General features: G+C 39.6%; 1 protein-coding gene across 3 annotated transcripts in view; it reads right to left on the bottom strand.

Moving 5' to 3' along the window:
* The window catches only part of LOC109039997 (neurobeachin-like protein 1), a 504,582-nt gene that overhangs the window by 155,479 nt on the left and 327,203 nt on the right, over positions 1 to 21,900 (bottom strand). The window lies entirely within an intron of this gene.

Raw genomic sequence — 21,900 nt, 5'->3', positions numbered from 1 at the left:
GTAAAAGCTATCAATGGCTCATTTCAGAAACAACGTAAATGCCATACGTTTCCATTTTTAGATAAGTGTTCCCGTAAATAATCCGGAGACAGCAGTTCCTTATTGCGAGATGAAATCTAATTGTATGGATCTGAGGAGAAAGGGATCAAATGGGCACGAATTTCTGCGGTATTACTTTCATTCACAAAAAGTACTTCCAATTCGGAGCTTTAATGGACGGATCGAAGGCCTTGGGCAATTGCATTTGACATTTTTCGCAAAATTGAATTCTACTTGGAATAGTGTAAGCAAACTTCACTGCCAAATTCTGGGTAATAAATGAGGCGTAATCGACGAATACTTTCCTTGAAATTAGGACAAAGAGGTTTTTTGGTGAACTTGCCGTGCTAGGAAAAAGAAAAATGCCGTATTAACCTTCAGGCGTTGCCAAACTTTCTTTGATAAAAGACGGATGTGAAGAAAAATTGTAAATATAATTTTTACCAACTTTCAGATAATTTTTATTGCAATTTAATCTAAAATATCTGAAAATTTCAAGAAAAAATATGCATATACTAACATTTGAATGTTCATACGAGGTTTTTCATTAGCACGGCAGTTTTGGCTTTGTCCTATGAGAGGCTTTTCCGTGGAATTGATTGCTGTAACAAATTGCTCTTACGCATTTTATTGTCAAATTTTAGAAAAATATGAACACAGTGCTGACATGCGTTCTCCTCAAGGCAGAAAGCAAGCGTCAAATTCGAATTCAGAAGTTCTAATGAGAACCACGGGAATTAGCATCGCTCATTGGCGTCTTTGTCGAGAATTTTAGAGCTGGCAGTTTAGAATCTTAAAAATCTCGATAATCTCCCCATTCGTCGCGGAAACTTGAACTGTTGGAATACACGTAAAATATTAAGATGAAATGATGCCACTTTCACGGTCATCGGTGCGTCTCAAAAATTCTCTCTAAACGCAACTCAGCGCTGAATTTTGTAAATATTTCAACACAACGGGTTATAAAATTGCTATTTAAATTTCACAGTAGCGCAGCTAATTGTAAGATTAGCCCAATTTCACAGTGTGCACGACGATTTTTACGACGGTAGGGGAGAGAGAAGCATCCTCTTAGGAAACAACACCATGAAAATTGAATTACTAAATGAAGTCGTGAGAAACAAGAAACAGAAGCTGGTGGAATAGTGTCACAAACGTAGATATGAGCTGAAAAAAATCAAGACCCTGACAAACTTACTTCGTGTGTCACTCAGATAATGAACAAAGTAAAGAAAAAGTAAATGATGATGATGTTGATACACGAATTCCAAATTCTTCAAAATGCGACGAAAGGACTGCATGTTCTTCTTTTGCTTTAGAGATATGTCCAACGGCATATCAATTTTGAAACATTGATGCATCGAAAATATTTCATTTTGATTCACATGCAACTAAAAGGATCAACCACACAATCCAACTATACCCTCAAGCGAAGAATGAAGTTAAAAATCGGCGGCTAAAACCAAAATACATAGCATCTGTAGGGGAACTGCTGAAAAAGAGGGGTTTTTGAAATTAAAATTACTTGTAAAAATGTCTCACAGTTTTAATGAAAGACGCTTACTTGAAAATGAAAGACTTAAGGACATTATGATTGCGTAAAATAATTTTAAAATTTCAGTCGAAGTGAACAAGTCTGACTTCGACTTGGACTTGGCAAGAAGCTTACTTAAATTTGCTTCAAGACTCTCATTGCGGACAACCATTTACTAAAAAAACACTAAACTCAACACGCGGACCACGTATTTCGAGGAAAATACCTGGATTTTGTGTCGGCTTGGCTTTGAACATAAGATGATAAGCCGTTGGTATTACTACCGAAACCTAACCCCTTAGCTTATTTTTTAGCGGTGAAAGGTACGATTAGATCGTGTTAGATGATCGTATTACCATACCAAACGAAAGACAGAGTTTATCAGGCAAAAAATGTCCTCTTATTATGCTGTGACCTAATTACTGTCTGATTTACAAAGTAAAGAGATCAAATCACTCAGAACAGAAGCTGGGGAAACCACCCACCCGCCAGAAGCTACCGATCGTTATTACCACTCGTAGATATCCTAGCAATGATATAGGACCCGACTGCCAGTCCCTTAGTGACTGCGAGGCTCATATTAATCGCGACTTAGGGGGAGTTAGGGAGTTAGAGAGAAATAGGAGCTCATAAGGATAGACTTACGATACAGAGGCATCCCAAGCCGTAAACTGGGATAGAGGAAACTTCGTTTGTAAATAGAAGTCCTACGGCGAATGCATGCGATGGAGAGAGTACTCTGTTACAAATATCGATAGCGAAGTCGAAAAACACATATCCCCATAGCAACGTTTACTTTTCCATTATATTTAATATTAGAAGGAGTAAATCGGCTGAAACAACTCTTGATTTGTCTGAGGATACTTTCGATGCGCGAAAAACAATCACAGAAATTTTCGGGAAAATTCGGCTAGTTTTTCCCCCCTTTTTTTAAAAAAATTAAACTTTAGCAGACACACACAACGTCCTGTCATCATTGGAGATACTGTGGTGGCTTTGTGTGGTTTAAAAGTGTGTACGTTACGCCATGTAAGTTTTTGCACAACAATCATACGATTCAAAAATTATGTTTCTCGCTGATTATTAAAAGCCTCGAAATAATCCATTATGGAGACATATGACCTCATCATCTGACTAAAATCAGACCACATCGAACATATGTCTCAAATCTTCCTTAGTAAACATCCAAAGCTCGTTTTGGTTAGACAATGCGCTCGGTAAGAAAAAGGCTTGGTATGAGGAAAAACACGCAATTTTGGCTAAAACCACGTCGTCACACTTGGGTTTTGGCTACCTTTTAGTACGTAACAAAAATTGTTTTGCCAAAATCATTATTTTTTTCGTACATTACATAGGTTCATATTGTGATCTATGCAGAAATTGCCAATTTTCAGAGGGGGGCTAAAACGACCCTAATCGGGGTCCAAAATGGCTCTTATCGCTATCCATCCGATAAGTTGATTTATCTTCCTGCGTCAAAAGTCGGTGGGACCTGTGGGCTGATTGTTGAACTTAATGGACAAAGCTATGGATAAAGGTGACAAAAGGGAAAATGGAGCGATCCTATTGGTGGAGAGTGGATGGATAAAGGAGGAAAGTAAAAGACTAACTAACGGCAACCCAAGAGAGACTCCGTAGTTAGTTTTCCCCTTAGTCTATTACAACCATCAGCCGTTCCAACTAATAGGATCCTTCGATTCCTCCGTCTTTTTTATCTACCGCTTAGTCTATCAATGTCAGCAAACAGCCACTGCACTGTGCCCGCTGTGCCACTGGATCCGCTGTGGGCATTGCAATCGCATCTATTATTTCCTTCCGTGCCTGTATTTCATGTCTCAAATACCAATAAATGACTGCATTCGATATAGCGCTCATGTATTTCACTCCTGGGATCCATTTCTCAATGACGAAGAGCATGCTATTAACCATAACTAGGGTTTTTTGCGAGATTTGGCAGATGCTCGGGGTAACTCCGGGGGGTTGCTGGATTTAATTGCGGGGCTGACGGTCTTTGTTTGAGCTCGCAACCGGCGCAACGTCCACACTCCGCAATCGACCGGAGACTAGTTTATGATACTCAACGCAGCTTTTGCATCCAACATATTCCACGCTGCCGGCTCCACAGGAAAAAAAATCACTCGATACGACAATAGTGTTCATTATTAAGTCTGGAACCAGTTATTTCATTAAGATGTCCCCTTAAAAGATTTTTAATCCCCTCTGTTGACATGACCCACTGGCTTGTGCAATTCCTGCTTGAATGAGGTTCAGCATTGCATCTGCAAAACTGAGGAGGAAAAAACAAACTGAGACTATTTTTCGATCTTAATCTCCTGATAAAGCAGGACTTGATGTGCAACGCTCGTTGTACATGATTCCTGCAAACCAATGTCTGTACAATTAAATTCTACCCTAATTCTTCCGCTGACCAGATTACACGGATTTCTATTGGATCAATATAAATTGGACTGCATTTCGTACTTTGAAACTATGAATTCTGGCTCTTCTGGAAAAAAGCTTATGTGCATAGGGAAAATGGCACATACGTTGTTTTTACACAGGGCTAGAATTTATAGTTCCAAATTGCAAAATGTAGTCCAATTCCAATTCATAATTCCTGCGTGGACGGGGACGAAATTTATTTCTGCCAAACGGAACTATATGCGCGTGGAAAAGATGGGATGTGCTCTAGAAAGCTGCGTGAGAAACAATGTTTAAGAGGGCGTGATTCCCTTTCGAAGAAACGGAACAGCGGGATTTTACATTCTGTCAAACGGAACTATGTGCCAACTAAATGCGGCACTCATGAGCCATGGACATGTGACAAGAGTGTCGTGGACAGGGCTCATGAGTAAAAGACCAGGATGAATCGGATCGTCGTCTCCGTCGTTGCCGCTGACGTCACTGGCGCTTTTTAGTTCCCATTCATTCTTACGGCCTTCGACTGACGAACCACCCAATTAAAAAATAAAAATATTTCCTTCCTAAAAGTTATTTCCGTAACCTTCCCCACCTGTCTCTGGTTCGCCGTTCGGCAGATATACGCCCAACTCTCGTCAAGCCAACAAGAAATCTCCTTGTTTCAAACGTTATGCCTTTCCAAACAGAGGTCCTGTCATTTCAAAGAATTTTCGGTGGAAGCAACGAGAATTATTTTTGGCCGGGCGTTATTACCTAGACATTTTTTTTCAGTGTAGCTATTTTTAAAAGGTATTCGCTATAGACTTGACTGGTTTTCTGAACGGTGATCACTCACTGGAAAAAAACACATTGGATCTAGAGTCCAAGACTCTTGAAAACATTGACAGGAAAAAGGACTCTTGATTCAATCTGATTTAAGCTTTCATCAAAAGGAAATCCGCTCAAATTGAGAGGCTTGGTTCTTGATTTAAGCTTAAATCTGATTGAATCAAGAGTATTTTTTCTTGTCGATGTTTTTAAGAGTTGGACTCTAGATCCAATGTGTTTTTTTTTCCCCGTGCTTTTTCTGAAAATTTTGATTCGTTTGCTGTTACTGAAATAAGGCATCCAATAATTTTCGTTTGAGGTCCGATGAGAAAAAACTTTTCGACTAATTGTAAAATTGACAGCAGTGTTTTATATCGACGATGGAGTTGAGTTGTGCGCTACTTTATCGCGCGGCGATCGATTCGCGAGCGGCAAGCGGCGACACCTGCCGCGATTCGATCTTGGCCTATCTTCCTCGTTCAGCTTCCCACCCCCGCTCCCTCCTAAACCCCCACCTACGCGAACAAATCTCTATATCCGTTATTGCGAGACTCCGTTTTACACCTTTAGGTTCCTCCCGAGGTGGCTTGTGAATAGGAACCTTACATACTCAGCGGGTTAAGAGGGAGCTACGTCCGGCCCAAAAGACCAGCGTAGTTTTTGCATGCGACGGGGTTTTGAGATTTAAAAGCATCATTCTGAGTCAAATTGCAAAGGAAAGACGAACTTTTAAACTCAAAAAAGCTCTCCAATCTGAGGCCTTGTTTACACGAGCAGCGGTTTCCGGAACTTTGCCGAAACAACTTCGAGAAACTTTCAGCTGCGCATCGTTTTTCGCCCATTTTCTGTGTGCGGACAAAGTGAGTCATAACTCAGATATTATTCCGCTAAAGTTCTGATAACTCTGTTCGAGTGGACAAGGTCTCACGTGCTAAGAGAAAATCCACCTCCACATCCAGTCAAACTCTCTAAGCACAGACAGAAAGAAAATGCGTAAGCAGGCTGACCGTGGTCATAGCATTTGAGTCCCTAGATGAAGTGGCAACGGCTCTGCTATACGTAGATGTATTTGCACTATATCTGTGCAAGGAGAGATGACTGTATACAGAAGTGGGCTCCTCTCATAACGTAAGCGAACCTCTCAATTCCGGCCTTTACTTTGAGTTTGGGAATTCAATTCTGAGAAGAGAAATGGCGCCAGCCCATTTCTCGCAACATTTTACAAAAAATGAAGTAGTACTTATACAGCTCATCTGTTCGGGGAATGTGAGAGCCTTTATTTAACTTCTGCTGGCGTTAACTAGAGCCCATTTTACTTGAGAATGCACTTTTCATTTGCTCGTGCGGAAACCAATTTCATTGAACGGAGGTGTTAAGGTTCTTTTACGAGAAAAGGTACCTGAAACATGATCTTATACATCTCCCTTCTACATCCACTTTATCTTACTCTTCTTTCTTCTTTGTCCTCATACTTTTTTCTTGTATTCATCTAACACCTCTTTTTCCACGTCTTTATTCTTGCCTTCCTCTTCATCATCCTCTTTTCTTCTCTCTCATTTTTCTTTTTTCTCTCCTGATGTCTCCCTCTTTCTCCTTCTTCTAACATGTATCCTTTTCTCACTCCTTTTCCAGTTATTCTCCCCATCCCAACTTTGACTTTTCTGATGCAGATAGGTACTTCAACGGATGAGCGAGAAAACAGCAGTTTCATACTGCAAAATCCAGTCCATTTGGCAATGTGTAAAAGTTGATAGTGGGTTTATTTTTAGGACAGTGGGATGGCTCCCGGGGCCTGGGCGATGGGTTGGCTCGGGGCCGGTCGGGCTGGGAGCGATGTGCAATGTGCAATGAGCAATGTGCAGCGGCGGCTGAGCATCGCATGGGCATCGGGTCGTGTGTCGCCTCATCGGTGATTCGCCGATCTGATTTATGCGCGCGAGGTGATACACATTACGCGTTACACGTTACACGGCTCACAATCAGGATCGGCGCCCAGTAGCCGGGCCGGGCGTCGGGCGTCGGGCGTCGGTCAATTAGCATGGACAGACGCCGGACAGGGAGCATTGACACGCACCCAAGGGGACGCGAGGGGACGGGGCCGGGGCGCAGGGGCAGGGACAGGGGCACACGCCGGGATGCCGGGCCCATCTCAACATCATTGTACTAAATGCACTCGCTCCGAGTGGCCAGCCAGCAAAGCAAGTCTAAACACTCAATAAATTAGACTTACACCCCGCGATGCCACATCTGACAATTAAAACTTCTTTCCTGACGAGTGGGTCTGCAGAAACAGATTCAACGCGGTCTTAACCCTCTATGGCATAGACTAATTTTGGATCTAGATTCTAGGGGACACTAATCTATTTTGTAGCTTGCATAAAGAACATAGAGTACCGAATTTTTTTCTTAAAATTTTTAATTTTGGGAGTCAGTTATTCAAAAAGAGAAGAAGTTAATAAAAATTTGCAAAATCATGCCACAGAGGAAAGATTCAATGTTTAAAAACCCAAAAATTCGTTGTTACGAATTGTTAACGCTATGCCATTGAGAGTTAATGCCTGAAAATTTGAAAGCTTGGAGCATGGATGTGCACTAATCCTAACCCGATGCTCATTCAAGGCTGCAGAATCTTTTCCAATGGGTTAAAGACCTTAAATAACTAAAGAAAGAAAAAAATAAAGTAAAAAATAAATTAAAAAAAAATCCCGCAATCCTTTTGACAAGGTGACAATTTTCCTATCCACAGTAAAAACTTCGTATCTCCATCCTAGATTTGGCCCATTTTTCTCCAAAAATATGTTCCACTGCAAGGAAAGCTGTAACATCAAGCTGCATAGCTGCTTCGTCTTTTGTATATGTACTTTTAGAATGACTGTGTTATACCATTGAGAAGTTGTAATAAAAATATGGAGTATGAAGGCGGTGACTGGACTTTCAGGCAACAGAGGATTTTGTCTGAAAATTGTTTTCAAAATCTGGAATGGAGTTACGGTGCTTTTACTGTTGACGGCAGAATTTGTTTCCGGTGGAAAACGGGAAGCTGGAAAATGCAATCACAAACGAGATTTTGAGAAAAACGAGAAAAGCTGTTTGATTCGATCGTAACCGGTCGGTAAAAACCGTAAACTCAAGCGCCCTCTTACGGTCTGGTTAAATCTCTTTATTCCACAGTCAGATAAATTCTAGTGTAGGAATTATAATATATCTCTAAATTTTGGCGTTGTAAGGTCACTTGAAGAAGTAATTATTTCAATTTTCCCTTGTCAAGTTTTCAAAGCTGAGAAAAAATGCTCAGAACGTTAAAATGGTCTTTATGTTTTGATCTTAACATTGAAAACGTTGAAATATATCAGAGAGTGTTGCTCAGAGACTTTAACGCTGAAGTATAAAAGTAAATTTTCTTGAACATAGATGGACGCTAGTGGCGGACAATAAAATGATTTTTACTTTCTTGTCCTCCCTACAAGCATCACGAACATACATACTAAACAATTTTGATTGTGCGTAAAATAAGGCTTGATTTTAGTTCGTAGCTGTCCGTCATCTTATCGTATAGTATCTCTAACCGAGTCAGCTATGTGGAACTTTCCGAGTCCATGATGGGGGATTTCTCGACCGGAGAGGACGGAGGGTGAAACAAGATCTTCGGATAGAAAATTTAATTCGCGATGTTGACACTGAGGCACAGAACCCGAGGATCCTTTCCCGGCCCTGAAAACAATGATGATTTCAGCTCGGGTGGATTTGCAAAGGGACGGACACGCCTTTTCGATGGATCGGCTCTCCGCGGTAATCTGCGATCCGCTCAAAGTCTCATCTAGGTGAAGGCACTATTGCCTAATTAAAAATGCATTCGGATCCGATTTCAGTGTCCTCCAAGGCCTTTTCACGCGAACCGGTGAGAAAAAAATGGTGCATCAACCGCGAACGGGTAAGTTTAACGGTTGAACCGCCCGGTCGAAAATAAGCTTCGATGTGACGTAACGTGAATAAAAATGAAATGAATCAATCAGAGTGACTCGTAAAATTAACCCGTTTTGAGGCTGGAGTTGAAACAATTTAAACTTGCACTAAAATGCCTTAATATTAGGATGTACTACAGTCACCGAGGAAGGAGGAAACCTGAACATTCTGATTTTCGGGTTGAAACCACTAACATTTAGTTGTTTTGGACAAAGGCCCGTTAACTGCAAAATGTATAGGAAAATAACCAACATAAGTTTATTAAAATTAAGAATAATGGGGAAAAAAATAATTTAATGACTTATTATAGTTTACGAATTTTCATATAAATGTCTTTCCTACCAAAAAATGTAAACGTCTCTCTAATTTATCTAATACGTATACACAGACTTTTATGTTTATTTGATGTCTAGGAAAGTTTGTACGTAGATAAAACTAAATAAAAATGCTTTGCAGAAATGTATTACAAGCTTTTACAACTTGGACAGATGAATCCGTAAACGACATCAATGTTGTGTGCAAATTCAAAAGTGGTTAGCTTTTCTATCTTAGCGTTAAAGTCTCTGAGCGATACTCTCTAAATCCCCGCTTTTAGATAGGTCTAGGACCTATCGAATCCCTTCTCTTAGTACCCTCTCTTCTACCGTAAGTAAACAAACATTCATATTGATCCATAGAATTCAGGAAGTTTATGCATGCAAACCGTCACTGGAGAAAATATCAGGGCATTTAATGTTCAGTGCTTTACGAACCCTTTCTGTTTTGATCAATTGAGGGTTGCCATGATTTCTTCATCTTCAATTCCCTGACTTTCCCTGACTTATTTCGCTCTTCTCCGACTCCGAAGTGTTTGGATTCCCTAACTTCCCCTGACATTCAAAAACAACATACAATTTGGCCATTTCCTTTAAATTACACTCTCTTCTGCTTAACGTTAAACACATTGAATTCCCTGCCTTTCCCTAACTTTTCCCGGTCGCCTCAAATTCCTTGACTTTCTTGGTTTTCTATACCTCCGGCAACCCAGAATGTAATTGAAGCGCTGGGTGCAGAACGGGTATTTCTGGGTTGCTGTGTCGCAGGATCTACGTTATTAGCGTTTCATCCACTATAATTAAAGCAAATACAGGGAAAATTTTACTGTTTTTTTTTTCTTTTTTAAACAATGCTGAAAACTAAAAATTTCAGTAAATTCACCCAATAGTTTCTACCCTGAAATATAAATTAGTAGTGGATATTCTGAAACACCGCAACGAAGAAATGTTCTTTCTGCACCCACCGCCTCAATTTCTTACTTTTTTCGAATTATAATGCTATCAAGTCTTAAAATTAACTATAAAGCGGTTTTTTCTTAGATTATTATCTTTCTCATCAGATGCTTCTTGCAGATGGTGCGGAAATGCGCGGTGGAAGCGGCAGGACTGGAGCAGCGGGAGTGAGTAAGACAGTGACCTCTTCAAGGCTGACAATGAGACGAGCTCAACGGACTTGATCTTCTTCAATGGAAGAAGCGCAATGAACCGGACTGAGAGACGAGTTCAGCGGCGCCGCGACGCTACGCTACGCGACGCGACGATACACTGGAGATGTTCGCGCACTCTTCTCCACCCGCACCCGCGACCACTTGATGACAGTTGACACTTTCGCGGTTACGCACGCACACACCTACCCGATACACTGTTGCCACCTCCGTTTCACCGATACTAAAAAAAAAAACTCTGGCCGCTGGAAACCGTAGTTACGGGCTGTATGGACATGCCGTCCGGCTTCCGAGCATGAGACCGAAAGTTCCGGGCGTAGCATCCGGAGCAGATGAAACTACGGCTTCAACATCCGGAAATTTCGGCCCGGAACGGACGGTATGTCTATATAGCCCGTAACTTTTATTTTCAGTGGATGAGAAATAGATAAAAAAACAGAGATGCCGCGTCCCAAGATCCCAAGCGTAAATAAAAAACCAAGCCTCTTAATTTGAGCGGATTTCCTTTTGATTTAACCTTAAATCTGATTGAATCAAGAGTATTTTTTCTTGTCAATGTTTTCAAGAGTCTGGACTCTAGATCCAATGTTTTTTTTTTTCCAGTAAACGGTAAAAGTGCGCCGTTCTCTGATTCGTCGGTAAGTCATGGGTAATTATAGGCACCAGTTGATGACGTCATGGTAGCATCCTTTGATAACGTCATAGAATAATTGATGATTTCACGAGAAAATGCCTAGTTACATCACTGTGGTACCCCACTCATTGATAACGAGACACCCGTTGCGAAGGGTCCGTCCCTAAATTACATAACGTTCTAGGGGGAAGGGGGTGTCGAGGAGAGGGTTACGCCATTTTGTTTTTAAGTATTAAAGGATAGGAGCCTCCGTCACATAAGCGTTACAATGGGAAGGGGGGGCTCAAAAATGCTGAAAAAGTGCCATCAAAGTACCTGTCTCCATACATTAAATGGACGTACTTATGCTGAAAGGAACTTTGTGCATAAATGTTGCCTGTAGCATAGTTTATTTTGGCGTGCGTGCTTCGAATATCATAATCGTCAGTCTTTAAGTCGGTAGGTTATCAGGTTCACATTTAACTGGAATGAGCGTATTAATGCTAAAAGAAATCATAAGCATAGGGTTTGCGCGCAACATCCTTCTTTTTGGCACAAACACGTCCTAATATAAAGGGTGCTGCAGCAGGTAAAGCGTCGATTCCTTCGCTATATCGATGTCAGATGATTATTTGATTTACCCTTATTTAAAGTCAAAGGAACAGACAAACGGAACATGTCTAATTTCAGATCGAAATATGTTTACATCTTCTTCTTTTTAGTGTCTTCGAACTATCAAACCGATCGAACGAAGAAACCAATGGGTCGGCACAAACCAATGAAATCATTTTCCATCATCCAATTTTTGGTTGAGAGGTGATTTCTAATTCAACGTGGAGGAAAACTGTCGACACAAGAATCGCCTCGACCAAAAAGAACGGGCATGCAGTGAGAAAAATTCAAATTTCGCAAAAATTTATCAGCATTTTTGGCACAAAAAAAAGTTTCCATCAAGTCTCAAATTGAAACTGTGACCATTTATGAATGGCCCAGATACTTTTACCGAAAATCTGACAGCGAAGACTCATCCTGCTAGTCGGAGCGCGTATATTCCCAAGCAATGAAAAGATTTAAAGCGTATACTTGCAAAATACTTGTCAAAAGTGCTACCTTTTGTAATGACACACAGAGGGGTCTCTACTTACAACACGGCGAGGTGGGTCTCACAAAATTATTCTAGAGCGAAGATGATTGCGCACTCCTCGCATCACAAAATGCTGGTCAGTAGACAGGATAAATTTTGGGGCTATGGCTCCGGACAGTTCCAACGTGACAAATGAACTTGTGGAAATAATCACAAAGAAAATATTTGGATTGTGTGGATGCACATTCTGACCTCGTATTACATACAGTTCAATTAAATATTATGTACGCATATACGAGTCGCCTATGTTTTGTTAAAATGCCTCTACAAATAACCAACGTGAAAAATTAAGTTTTTAGCAAAAAGTAGGAATATTTAAAACATTGATAGAGAAAAATACCACACAGTGTGCGATATGTAGAGGTTCAATTCCGTCATATACTGCTTGGAGTCCCCTCCTTTTTTTCTTTATTTTCTTTGTTTTTCATTCTTTACTCATAGTGGTCAAAAGAAGGACCACTTTTTAACTGCGCGCGGATTTAGAAATTTCACAAAAACCGAATTACTGCTAGATACAGTACAGTTTACTGACTTAAATTCGATACCAGGAAAGTTTTTACGAGCCAGAGTGTGGTCGCTTCTTTTCTATGATCTTCATTTGGCTGCATTTTGCAATTCGGAATTACAATATCTGGCCCATACATAAAAACACCTACCTACACAGCTGCCGTGATAGCGAAGAGAGCCGTAAGTGCAAAATTTTCGAAATCGAGTTTTCTTCAAAATTCGTCTAAACTCTTTTAGATGAAATTACTGAGACAGCGAAAACAGCAAAATTCATCCTAATTTAATGAAAACGAGACGTATGAGAAAGCCGTAAGTGCACAAAAAATTACTATAGTTTTTTTCAAGATAGCCGTAGGTGCATGAGAGCCAATGAAAACAGTGCTTTCCAGTAAAGTGCCGCCCTCTTCTACCAATTTCTAACCTGAAAATGTGTTTGTTGTGCGTCCAAAACGCAACCACGAAAGCATGCAGAAGATAGCACTTACGGCTGTCTTGCCTAACAATAACCTAACACGAAACTGAATTTTACCTTTTTCATGTACTTGAAAATAAAATCGGTCGAGTTTTAATCCCCCAAATGATTTCTAGGAGTCTTCCGGACGAATAGTGGCAATTTGACAAAGAACGGAGGCTTCTTTCGATAAAATGTTCCGGTCACAAGCTTCTGAGCCCGTTTTCTCAGAACTTCATTTTTGCAGTTACGGCTCTCTTCGCTATCACGGCAGACAGGGAAACTTATTGCATATACGCTGTATCTATAATGAGCTAAACATCGTATTTCCTAATTGTAAAAAATGATCGATTCTTCTCTCCATCCTCTTCTTCCCTTTTCCCTTTTTCTGTGATGTACTGATTTTATGCTATCAACTTGTTTTTATCTGACCCTGTAGAAAAGTTGGACAGAAACATTCGATCGGAAGATCGGGTTGGAACCTGGATTAGCACCTGTTCTCTGGTCGAAGTAATAACACTTGACTTTGCTTGCAAGGAATTTCAAATCCATCACCCCATTCACCTCAACTTTGACCGCATTACTCGACGAGGGAAGAAAAAAAAAACAACTCTTGTCAACGTGCAATGTCTTCGATCGACGTGACATTTAAAAGTTCGCCGAAAAAAGTGTCATCAAACACTGAAAAAACTAGATTATGCAAATGCCGACCTCAATGATTTGGACAAGAAAGTTATGCGACCTGTTGTATAATCGTAAAGGTACAAGAGAGGAACAGACAAGGAAGAAAAAAATCAGATGGACCATTACCATGCACACTTGAGAAGATAAGAAATTTTGAAAGTTAGATAGCGTCAAAAAACACGCTTGCATGCGTTAAAAAAGATGATTTTAACATTTTACCAATTTGTTGGTACAATATTCACAATTATTTCCTGATCGTCTTCAGGAATTATCAATAATCAACGATCCAAACAGCAGTCTAGTAAATAAATAAGGATAGAAATGAATGGTGAGACTAGAGAAAGTGGTTGGCAAGATCGCACATTGATGCCTTTGTAATTGTACATTGATGCAGGAGTAGTAACTATTTTTTGTTGAGGATGTTTTTCAGGCCAATCCGTGTATGATCTAGGGCCGCTCATTAAATGAGTAATGCTCTAGAGAGGGAAATGGGTCTGAGTCTACGTTACGGTTGCGTTACAGGAGGAGAAGAGCATTCACGTAACGCTAGAATGGGCTCGTGGCGCCGATTTTTCTTTCAAAAATCAAACATGAATTATGAACGCAAGGTACTATATTCCATCAAAAATCATCACATAAAGCGGGGAGTTCGAATTACGCTTTGTGGCGGCTTATTACCCAGCTTGATTTCTTCTTGGAAGAAAGAGTCAGAAGCGTACGAAGGGGGGCGACCAGGGGGGGGGGCTGCCCCCCAGAATTGGAAACAGTATCATCTGCCCTCTCAAAAATTCTGGATGGTGCAGCAACGCCTTCTTTGATGGACATAGTTTTTACTTAAAATCCCGCGCTCGAACGGTTAGTTTTTTCTTCTCTGTTCATTATTCAGTCGAATTGCTGTAAAAAATCTGGATGCAATGGATGTTTGCAAATTCATACCTCTATTTTTTAGCATATGAAAAATGTTTAATCATTCATAGTTACGTCTTGCCTATTACATTACATTTTACTTTGCATGGACGTTTCCTAACAAAAAACAATGATTCTGCCATTTTTTAAAACATTTTTTCACACAAAAGAGTGGTTATCGGTGAGGAAATAAACAGAATAACCTGTTTAATGCAACAATTTGAAAGTATTTTAACCTTCAAATGCATAAAACTGGGTAATTTTTGTGCCAAAATTGAAGGAAGATTAGCGCCACGGGTGCCTCGAGTTATGCGCTCAAAGAGTTAAAATTTCATACATTTTCCGGGGGAGGCCCCCCGGACCCCCCTCTGAGCTGGAAGCCATTTCAGACCCCCCAGATCCCCCGATGGTGGGGCGGCCAGCCCCCCTCCCCCCAGAAAAATGACCAAGGTACGCAAATGAATAGAGTAGCAGCGGAAAAGTCTTTTCCAACACAATGGAGTTTTTTTTAATAGTATATTAGTCGATTTGCTGATTATGACACAGTAAGACAAGCAAACTATGAACTTTCCTGGTGTATAAGTACCATTTGAGTTTGTTAAGTGAAATAATGATCACATGCCCGATTCACAGTTCCGGATTAACCGTAGCTGTACAGCAAAACAGCTGACCGTTCCGATCTTTGCTCTTAATGAACGGCGATCATCGTACACAATTATCCAAAAAAACAAAAATATGATTTTTGTACAAAATTTCGGCCCAATCCAAAAAATGTCACTAATTACCAAAAACAAAAAAAAAAAACAACAAAAAAAACCAGGCACCCAAAAAATATGATGGCAGTACCGTTTGGATTCATCATATAAAAGGAAATGATATCAAAATGGCCCAATTTTTCTTTCATGCCCATGCAATATACCAAACACCCCAACTTTTTTCACAAAAAAAAAAAAAAAAATAAATAAATACCTATAAGGTATGATGACCTGAACACGTTTATTGGATCCATCGCTTTAAAGGAGTATGATATCAAATCGGCCCAACTTCTCTGAAATATGCCCATCTCGGATCAATAATTTTTTGAGACCTTCCGACTCATCGCTGAGGAGACACTGATCATTACTTGACCCTTAGTATATGTCCTTGTTTAGATGTCAAAGAGTTCCTTATGAGAACTGTAATGAATTTTTTTTTCTTTGAAGAGATAAAATCAAAAAATCGTCATAAAATTGAAAAAAAAATTCGAAAAAAAAAAAGGAATGGGCCGGCCGGCCGTACATACAAGTGGTAGATAATATAGGGTGATTATCGTCTCTCTTTCACATATACATGAACAAGTATCATCGTCAAAAGGAGGATCAGTCCTTCTTGAAATCGTCATTGAAAGATAGACTGAAAGATATTCACACATGAGTGAACAACTTAACAACTTTCAAGCAATGCCATATTCTTTGTTTGTTTCTGATAGAAGGCCTTACAAACTACTGAACCTTGGCGTATTATTGCGAATATTATGTGCCTCCTACTTACAATGCTTCTTTCTTAGCAACTTCATGGATGTTGGCAAGACCGGGTCGGTCACCCATGCCAAAATGTTGGGGCATACCAATGTATCTACATTTCCCCCCTTTTTTTTTGTACGTGCCGGCCGGCCCATTCCTTTTTTTTTCTTCGAATTTTTTTTTCAATTTTATGACGATTTTTTTATTTTATCTCTTCAAAGAAAAAAAATTCATTACAGTTCTCATAAGGAACTCTTTGACATCTAAACAAGGACATATACTAAGGGTCAAGTAATGATCAGTGTCTCCTCAGCGATGAGTCGGAAGGTCTCAAAAAAATTATTGATCCGAGATGGGCATATTTCAGAGAAGTTGGGCCGATTTGATATCATACTCCTTTAAAGCGATGGATCCAATAAACGTGTTCAGGTCATCATACCTTATAGGTATTTATTTATTTTTTTTTTTTTTTTTTGTGAAAAAAGTTGGGGTGTTTGGTATATTGCATGGGCATGAAAGAGAAAATTGGGCCATTTTGATATCATTTCCTTTTATATGATGAATCCAAACGGTACTGCCATCATATTTTTTGGGTGCCTGGTTTTTTTTGTTGTTTTTTTTTTTTGTTTTTGGTAATTAGTGACATTTTTTGGATTGGGCCGAAATTTTGTACAAAAATCATATTTTTGTTTTTTTGGAAGGATATCACGTATTTTTGGTATGACTTCTGCGAAGTATCAGGCAAAGAGAGTTCCCATTTTAAATTTAAAAGTTGTTCCCGCGGGCGCGAGGCAGAGAAGAAACGACCCCCCCCCCCCCCTCGAAAGCGGCCCACCTTTTTTTAAGGAATTTCGTTCAAACCGCATGTCAATAATCTGTAATCGTTCTCGAGACATCAGTAAGGAAGGATCCATATTTTTGGCACACCCTGTACGTCACAGAAAAAAAACCGCAGGTCAGTATTGAAATCGTGACAAAGTTGGGTCACTTGACGTAATGCCTAATTCTCATTGGCTACGAACGATAGAAACTACAGTAAAGCGCATTGACTTATAACGCAATCTAGGTCGCGCGGTAGGTAAGACAGCTAGCGGGGTAAATCAGAGTAAAGACGCGCCTTCCGCTTGGTGGATACATCCGGATATACGAACGAAAAGTACCCGTATCAGGCAACGGCACTGGCATGACAGGCATTTCCATTGTCTCGGTCTCGGACTTGTTGGGTGTTTGCTGAGTTGCCTATCGTCCCGCCTGAAGGGACTCTAGTCTCGCCGAAATTTCCTAATGCGCAGTCTAAGCCTTAGATAGTGCATAGAGAGGTTATGATACTTATGTTATTGTTTCGTTTGGAAATTTTGAATCGGGCTTGAGCAAAATAGCATCGCAATTTCAATTTCTCCTGGCTCCTGTCTCTTTTTCTATGTCATATTATTTCTGAAATTAATAACAGCATAACTTCTTGAATGGTTTTCTCATTGTACGCACGAAACATTTTCAATTTTATGCTGCCCCGAGGAATAATACTTCCAAATGTGACCATTCTTGATTTTGCATGATTCCTTCTCTCTCTAGGTACCTTTTTCGTTGTGAGTGAGTTTTCTTTTATGATTCTCTGATTACTGAGGGCACAATGCTTGGGCACAATGTGCCTGAAACGAAAAGTTGCTACTTACTTGTTTACTATGTGCATTCCTATCCAGACATCATATGAAATCATCTTGGTACTTGCGTTAAATCTTTCCGTTCATAAGGAGATGGTATACAATAAACTTTAGTTGTGATGACATAAATTTTCTCAACTGCATGCTGATTATTGAAACTATGTCAGTACGACAAGGCAAGACAGCCCTATCTTAACCGTGCAATATATCGCATTTCGATCCCTTATCAGACTGCTTCAAACTTTCAATAATCGGCCTGCTGCAATGAAATCCTTTTATAGCTTTCATCATTATGATTCTCCATTTGGCCATTCTGGTCAACTAGAGTCCACAAAGACACATTGACTTTAAAACGCGCAACAGGGTGAAAGGGAGAGTGCCAGTTTAACTAATAATGGGTTTATTTTCAATGATAAAATTAACCAGTCTATTTACTGTCACACCTTCAAAGTGGGTGAATGTGTCAGGCAAGAACCATGATAATCAACAACTTCAGAGCTGCTCTTAATATAGGACTTCTATGTAATGTTCCATCTCCTGTGTACAGTAGGCACAAAACCAGGATTTACATTAGAGGCATCACCTGTGTTAAGGGATACCTTTTATGTCTTATATTATCCGACATTTTTTTTTTTGGATTCTTGGAACTAATGATAGAATGCAAGCTAAATTCTGCCGCTCAGTGCAGGACCTCTATCATTTACGCTGCTTATACCTAGTTATGCCTGCCAGGTCCTTTGACCATTCGAATCGCAATTTCTCCGAGCTCCAATTTCATCATCAGTAATAACATTGCAAACGCGTGATACCGTCTCATAAAGACAGTAAGCAAAGTAAGTATTTATCAATATTTTTAGTTTTATGAGAGATGTCTCTAAAGCTATGGCATTCTGTATCTTGAGAAATGTGACCAGTTCACTCGTCATTGGAAAAGATAAACAGTAAAAGTTGATGCTTCCGCAAGCAAAAATTACAGATACCACAACTGAAATTTCGATCTCAATAGCATGAATCTTCTGAACTGTAATGAAACAGTTTGATAACATTTCATTTTCAGGAGCCTTTATCTGCCAATGCTGGTCATACAGAGTCAACAGCGATTGAGTTTCAGTGCGTTATCAGGGTACAACAGAGAATACCACTTTAATTTTTGGTTTTCCTTTCAATAACATTTCATTTTTATGAGTCTGTATCGCCAATTCTGGTCATGCAGAGTCGGCTGCGATTGAGTTTAAACGCGTTATCAGGGTAAAACGGAGAGTACAATTTTGATTCTTTGTTTTACTTTCAAGGATGGAAAAAAACAGTTCATTTTCTGTCACACCTTCAGGCATGAACTTTTCAGCTAAGGACTCAAATAAATGACAATTTAGGAGCCACTTGTCATGTATGGTTCTTCTGTATTAGTCCGTCCCTTTCATACCGTAGACCGAGAACCAAAGGTTAAAGTATAAATATCACCTATATTCAAGGCTTAATTTTATATCCTATGCTATGTGATCCCTCTCATACGATTCTATCGAACGGATGATTCGGTAAGTTAATTATGTGGAGCACCATCATATCTATGCTGGGAATTGCCAGGGAGATTCTGCAACCATCCGATTAAGGTAACTCTCACATCAATACAGTGGCAGGTAAAGTAAGCGGGTATTTATGAGAGATTTCTCAACTCGGGCATTCAATGCCCACTTTCCGTCAAAGAGGATGCTCTGTTGATATGCTGTTGCAGCCAAAAATATTTATCACAACTAATATTTTTAGTCGCCTCAGTCTCAATCGATAGCTTTCATTAATCTGCCAGTTCTGGCTATCCGAAGTCCACATCTAATGAGTTTTAACTCACTTTCAGGGTGTGCCAGAGAATTAATTCCTGTATCCATTTTCTGTTCTAAATGAACCAGCTAATTTTCTGTCGCACTCTCATAGTGGGTAAATTTGTCAGGCGAGGACTCAGATAATCTAGAGGTCAGGCGGCACTGATGTATTATGTCGAACAGCTGCTCTGTATTATCTCCTATATGTGGTAAGCAGTGACGGCAAGTTTACGTCTCTAGGTACTGCAAATTTTAGCCGATGTATAGAGAGGTTATCACCAAGGATATCCTGCATTAGTTATAGCATCTCTATTTTATCAAACCAATGAAATAGTAGCATATAGATACATACCTTCTGCACAGGTCAAAATGAAAGACCTTGATTTGATTAAAGTAGTATGAACCAAATTAAACATTAGGTTGAAGACAGGAAAACTAAAAATATAATATTTTCAATGAGCAGAACTGTGATTTCTTGAATTGATCACCTACACATGAAAAGTGGGTGATGGAATTCTTGAACACTAAAAGTTAATGCTGTGGCTGGTTTAAACTTCTCTCACCAAAATAGGGTAGGTGGATAATGTCTCAAGAAGAGATGGTTTAGGATTTAATTGTCATAATGTTGGGCACTTAGAATGAACTTCATGTAATGTATAGGATATGATGGCTTTCTTTTGATTCTGTTAAGCTGAAGATGAAATGACACCTAAATTCTACAGCTGTACGCAGGTAAGTTAATCATATCTCATTCGAATGGTATGCAGTAACAGGAAAACATTGAGGCTTTATGCACCAGTAGCAGACACATCTACTCCAGAGGAGGTAGGCCGCCAGCAAAATTGTATTAGTAAGTGGAAAACGCGGCTTCATCCCACAAATTGAGACGCTGACAGACATTAAGTCTATCAAATCAATGAAATAATAGTATAAATACATACCTTCTGCAGAGGTCAATATGAAAGACCTTGATTTGAAGAATTTTATCCAAACACAGGCAAATAAGTCGATTCAATCAACTTTTGACACAGAATCAAAGAGACTTGCCAATAATCAAATTAACAGTAATGTCTGAAGTCAAGTATCTTTGATTTTGTGGCATTGAGTTGGTTTCATTATACCAGTTTAGCTGAAGCAATTATAGAGTGAAGCGTAGCTGCTTTGCGTAGACATATAACCACCGCTGATGGGTGAATGCGTTTACCAGTTTCGAATATGAGGCATTGCAAGTCTATGAAAACATTGAGGCTTTACGCACCAGTAGCATGATACACTGAAAAAAGGCACATCAACTCTAGAGAATGTTGGCTGCTAGCAAAATTTTAGGAGAAAGTGGAAACGCAGCTTCAACCCCGCAGGTTGAGACCCCGACACACATCATCAGATGGATGATTTTCTAGCGGAAAGTTGCTGAATCTCTAACGAGAAATAATATCTAGGACTCACTATAGTGAGCTATCATCGATCATTCATGAACAATTACTTGAAAAGATCACTAGATCCGGCGGATGGGAAGAAATCACAGGTTGCGATCTGAGTACTTACTGTGACAACTAAATTTATCTAGGGTCCGAGAATCATAAAATGATTATATAGAAATGGATCCAGTTATCTTCGGCTTTGATAAAATAGAAACACGCATCGATTAATCTATCTCATTCTTATTATTTAAATATTTAAAGCCATAATAACTGATAATAGCAGAAATATAACCTAAAATTTGGTTTCTGGAGTCGGCGCTCACCATCCATCGCGCGGTTCTACAAGTTGTTTTCAAATTCAAATTTTCTGTGAAGAATTGACACACTCTCCTTCTTTCAATAAATTCTCCTTTCGAAGTCCATATAAGTCTGCAAACTTTTCAAAAGTTCCATCTATGGAGTCTAAAGATTCTAACTAGCTCTAGTTCAATGGGTTTTATCCTCCCATAACTTCCACAGCCGTGTCCTTAGGTACGCTTCAAAAATGACGTTTTTATCGATTTTCTCCCTTATGCCTCATTCATTCAAAAATTCCTTGATTTGGGACCTGTATTATAATTAGTAGTTTCAAAATATCTATAGTTTTATAGGGTTTTTCTCTACGGTTATAGCTGTAGGTTTAGATAAATGAACACGCCCGCCTTCCGCGGCCGGGCGTTTCGCGGGCCTCGAATCTGCCCCGAATCTGCTCAACAATTCCATCAGGGTCAGCTTTTGTTGGGGTCCATGTCGTCAAAAACGATCGTCAAGTTTTGGGTCCAAAATTTGTCGTTAAAGCTTAATAACTTTTTTAATATTTAACTAAACTTAAAAAGGGTGGGCATTACGAGTAGAGCTGAGCATATTCTACCCAAATATTATAGGGTTTTCGGGCTTTACTTTACGACTTA

Source organism: Bemisia tabaci, chromosome 2, assembly GCF_918797505.1.
Source record: "Bemisia tabaci chromosome 2, PGI_BMITA_v3".
In the NCBI taxonomy this organism is placed as follows: domain Eukaryota; kingdom Metazoa; phylum Arthropoda; class Insecta; order Hemiptera; family Aleyrodidae; genus Bemisia; species Bemisia tabaci.
This window is presented reverse-complemented; position numbering and strand designations above follow the sequence as displayed.